At 39.8% G+C, this 5356-nt stretch overlaps 1 pseudogene; it reads right to left on the bottom strand.

Annotated features, from left to right (window-relative positions):
• Nucleotides 1–754: 754 nt before the first annotated feature.
• LOC146937850 (uncharacterized) lies at nt 755–1684 on the bottom strand (annotated as a pseudogene).
• Between the last annotated feature and the right edge of the window lie 3672 nt (nt 1685–5356).

Genomic DNA, 5356 nt, shown 5'->3' with positions numbered 1-5356 from the left:
CACTAAAGCTAGAACGTGTTCCTTAAAATACCTATTCATACATTTACTCAAGGATAGCAACCGGGTGCTTTTCTCATTGGAGAATTTTGACATTAAAACAAGATATGGGTATAGCAAGAACACAAGAAACTACTTTTATGTACAAAGAAGAGACAAAACAAAAATTTTTATGCCATATTTTACATTAAAAACAAGCTACTAATCATGCCTCTTGCTATAAAAACAAAGCAAAAGAATAAAGTTCAAGGGAGTTTGGGAACACTACGACTCTAGACACTTTATTAGGCCCCCCCCACACTTAGGGGAAGCATTGTCCTCAATGATTCAAAAGAAAAAGAAATTAAAAAGAAGAAGAAGAAGTAGAGGAAGAAGAAGGGGTGCAGAAAGCTCACAAGGTGTTATAAATAGCAAAAAAAATGAATTTTTGGACTCTGTAAGCTGGCACGGCCGTGCCAACCTCAGCACGGGCCGTGCCAACATTCTGTGGCTGGCTCCATTTTTTCTTTGAAAAACATGGCACGGCCGTGCCAACCTTAGCACGGGCCGTGCCAACCTTAGCACGGGCCGTGCCAACCTTAGCACGGGCCGTGCCAACCTTCTGGTTCCAGGGACTTCAATTTTTTTTTGAATCGTACTCGGACAATTACCTACAAAACAACTTAAAACAAAACAAAAGCAGTTAAATGCGTGGGTTGCCTCCCACGAAGCGCTCTTTTACCGTCACTAGCTTGACGAAAGGTGTAAGAGTGGTTCCTCATGGAGGATCTAAGAGGGCTAGTATTGTTTCTTCTTCAACAGCTTCACCTGCATTGTAAATCTTTAGTCTTTGGCCATTAACTTTGAAAGGTCCAGTCTTTTCAGAAAAAATTTCAATTGCCCCATAGGGGTAGACAGTACGAACAGTGAATGGACCAGACCATCTTGATCTTAACTTACCTGGAAAAAGCCTTAGCCTAGAGTTAAAGAGCAGTACAAGGTCACCGCTCTTGAAGTTCCTTTTGAGGATATGCTTGTCGTGCCATTTTTTAGTTCGTTCTTTGTAAATATGGGCATTTTCATAAGCATCAATTCTAAGTTCTTCTAACTCACTTAACTGAAGTTTTCTCTTTTGACCAGCTAGATTGGGATCTAAGTTGAGGTTTCTTACTGCCCAATAGGCTTTGTGTTCAAGTTCAACCGGAAGGTGACAAGATTTTCCATAGATTAGCTTAAAAGGTGTCATTCAAATTGGAGTTTTGTAAGCCGTTCGATAGGCCCAAAGAGCATCGTCGAGCTTACTTGACCAATCCTTCCTAGAGTTTGAAACTGTTTTTTCAAGAATGGCTTTTATTTGTCTATTGGAAACCTCAACTTGTCCACTAGTTTGTGGGTGATAGGGTGTAGCAATTTTGTGTTTCACTCCATACTTTTGTAAAAGTTTTTCGAAAAGTTTAGATATAAAGTGAGACCCTCCATCGCTTATTACAACCCTTGGCACTCCAAACCTTGGAAAGATAATCTTTTTGAAAAATTTTATAACAACATGTGCATCATTAGTGGGTGAGGCAACAGCCTCAACCCATTTGGACACATAGTCAACTGCCACCAATATGTATTGATTTCCAAAAGAAGAGGGGAAAGGTCCCATGAAATCAACACCCCATACATCGAAAATTTCGACTTCAAGAATGTTGTTTAAGGGCATTTCATTCCTCTTAGTAATGTTACCGGTGCGTTGACATTTGTCACATTTAGAAACGAATTTATGCACATCTTTGAAAAGCGATGGCCACCAGAAACCAGATTGAAGAATTTTGAAAGAGGTCTTTTGAGTACTGGCGTGGCCACCATAAGAAGAGGAGTGACAGTGGGTTAGAATACTACTTACCTCGTTTTCAGGAATGCATCTTCTGAAGATCCCGTCTGAGCCTCTTTTGAAAAGGGTAGGGTTCATCCCAATAATAATGTTTGAGGTCATGGAAGAACTTCTTCTTTTGTTGGTAGCTCAATCCAGGTGGTATACTCCAGCTGCAAGAAAGTTAACAAAGTCTGCATACCAAGGTGCGTTAGTTTGTGCCAATAAGAAGAGTTGATCATCCGGAAATGAATCATCCAGGGGTAACTCATTCTCATTGGTCTCCCTAAGGCGGGATAAGTGATCAGCTACAACATTTTCGGTACCCTTTTTATCTTTTATTTCAAGGTCAAATTCTTGAAGGAGCAAAATCCACCGGATCAACCTCGGCTTGGCATCTTTTTTGTTTAACAAATATTTTATTGCCGAGTGATCTGTGTAAATGATGATTTTTGATCCCACCAAGTATGGCCGAAATTTGTCAATGGCATAAACTACCGCTAACAATTCTTTTTCTGTTGTGGCATAGTTTACCTGTGCCCCATCAAGGGTCATACTTGCATAATAAATGGCATGCATCTTCTTGTCTTTTCTTTGTCCCAACACAGCCCCTACTGCATAGTCACTCGCATCACACATTATTTCAAAAGGCAAGTTCCAATCCGGTGGTTGTATGATAGGGGCAGTGACCAAAGCTTCTTTTAACCTGCAAAATGCTTTTAGGCATGCATCATCAAACACAAAATCTGCATCCTTAAGGAGCAAGCTTGTTAGTGGCTTGGTTATTGAAGAAAAATCTTTGATGAAACGGCGGTAAAACCCTGCATGTCCTAGGAAACTTCTTACTTCCTTCACCGAGGTAGGAGGGGACATTTTTTCAATAATTGCAATTTTTGCTTTCTCCACCTCTATACCCCGTTTAGAAACTAAGTGTCCTAGGACAATTCCTTCTCTTACCATGAAGTGACACTTCTCCCAATTCAACACTAAGTTTACTTGTTCACATCTTTCCAAAACTTTTTCCAGGTTAGTCAAACAATTATCAAAACTAGATCCATGCACAGAAAAATCATCCATAAAGACTTCCATTATGTTTTCAACAAAATCAGAAAAAATAGACATCATGCATCTTTGGAAAGTAGCGGGGGCATTGCAAAGACCAAAAGGCATTCTCCTATAGGCAAAGGTACCAAAAGGACATGTGAAAGTGGTTTTCTCTTGGTCATTGGGGTGAATAGGTATTTGGAAGAATCCGGAATACCCATCTAAGTAACAAAAGTGCGAATGCTTAGCTAGCCTTTCTAACATTTGGTCTATAAAGAGGAGTGGGAAGTGATCTTTACGGGTTGCTTTGTTGAGCTTCCTATAGTCAATACACATTCTACAACCGGTGACGGTTCTAGTGGCAATGGATTCATTTTTATCGTTCTTAATAACAGTCAGACCACCCTTTTTAGGTACTACTTGAACCGGGCTAACCCATTTTGAATCAGAAATTGGGTAAATGACACCTGCATCTAGGAGTTTTAAGACCTCTTTTTTCACAACTTCTTTCATGTTAGGGTTCAACCTTCTTTGGTGTTTAACGGAGGGCTTATAGTTCTCCTCAAGTAGTATCCTATGTGTGCACAATGAGGGGTTTATTCCTTTAATGTCGTCAATGGTATAACCTATAGCCTTAGGATACTTTTTGAGGACATAAAGCAATTTTTCAGTTTCCACCTCATTTAGATTTGCATTCACAATGACAGGGTAGGTTGAATTAGGGCCTAAGAATTCATACCTCAAGCTTGGTGGGAGTGGTTTAAGCTCCACCTTTGGTGCTTCCTTTGGTGAAGGGGTTGGTTCTTTTCCCATTAGCTCCTCTATGCCCACATCTTCCATAGGAGGAGTTCCATCTAACATGTTCTCATACTCTTTGGCATCTCCATCTAGTTTTGTACCTGCATCACTAACCAAGCATACTTCCAAACCATCATGTGTAGTTGATGCCAAAGGGCACTCTTTCACACAACGGTCAATTATATCAAACATGCAACAAGAGTCTTTAATGGAAGGATTTTTCATTAGTTTAGCAAGTTCAAATTCAACAGTATCCTTACCAACATTAAATTCCAATTTCCCATGTTTAACATCTATTATAGCCCCAACGGTAGCAAGGAAAGGCCTTCCCAAAAGTATCGGTACTTGGTTATCCTCCTCTATTTCCATCACAACAAAATCTGTGGGGACATAAATTTCTCCTACTTTGACAGGGACGTCCTCTATGATTCCAGCTGGATACTTAATGGAACGATCCGCTAATTGTAGGGTCATTCTAGTTGACTTAAGTTCCCCTAACCCCAATCTCTCGTAAAGTGATAAAGGCATCAAACTGACACTAGCTCCTAAGTCACACATCGCCCTTTTTACCATCTCAGGGCCTATGACGCAAGGTATGGAGAAACTTCCTGGATCTTTAAGCTTTGGTGGCAATTTATTTTGGATGATAGCACTACACTCTTCCGTAAGGTTCACCGTTTCACTTTCCTCAATTTTCCTTTTTTTTTTGAAAGAATTTCTTTTAAAAATTTAGCATAGGTAGGCATTTGAGTTAGGACATCGGTGAATGGAACATCAATGTAGATTTTATTCATCATTTCAATGAATTTTTTAAATTGCTCGTCAAGCTTAGACTTGGCAAATCTTTGAGGGAAAGGGATTTTTGGGTTGAAGGGGGGTGGTGTAACTTCCTCACTTTGTGGCTTCTCATTCTCTTCTTCAATCACCTCTCCTTGTGGTTTACTAGCTTCTTCCTCACTAGGCTTGACTCTTAAGGGGTCCTCTAGTTGCTTACCACTCCTAAGTGTAACGGCGTTCATTCTAGGTTGACGAAATTCTTGAACAACTAGTGAGAGCTGAGTCTCTAAGATTTTGTTGTGAGAGGAAATAGAGTCTACTTTTGATGTAAGTGTAATGAAAGATTCATTCAAAAGTCTAGTTTGATTTGCAAGCTCCTTGAGCTGTTCGGATTGGTTAAGAAGAAAATTTTCCATTAAAAGTTCAAGATTAGACTTTTGAATAACCTTTTGATCAATTGCAAAACTTGGTGGTGTCGTTTTTTGAACCAAGGGATTGGGGCTTTGGTTAAAACTTACCCCTTGGTTGTTTTGAATAAAGTTTATTTGCTCAACACTACCTAGTTTGCAATCACTACATGCTTTACAAGAATAAGGTGTACAGGTAGAAGTACTAGCACTAACATTAAGTTTTTCAAATTTGTGGGTTAGTGCATCAATCCTAGAAGCAAGGTGGTCATAATCAGAGACTTCGTACATACCTGCCCTCTTTTTGGAGGGTGAAGATCTTGTAGTGAATTCTTCATCGGTCCATAGGAAGAGGTTTCGAGCCATGTCTTCGATCAAGGCATAGGCTGTTTCGATGTCCTTGTTCATTAAGGCACCACCTGCAGCTGTATCAACAAAGATTTTAGTAGTATGAGATAAACCATTGTAAAAGGTGTGGATGATTAACCACTCTTCT

The sequence above is a fragment of the Medicago sativa genome, chromosome 3, assembly GCF_051527215.1.
Source record: "Medicago sativa cultivar Bolivia chromosome 3, Bolivia_mono, whole genome shotgun sequence".
Classification (NCBI taxonomy): domain Eukaryota; kingdom Viridiplantae; phylum Streptophyta; class Magnoliopsida; order Fabales; family Fabaceae; genus Medicago; species Medicago sativa.
Note: the sequence above shows the minus strand (reverse complement) of the source record. Positions and strands in the feature narration are given on the sequence as shown.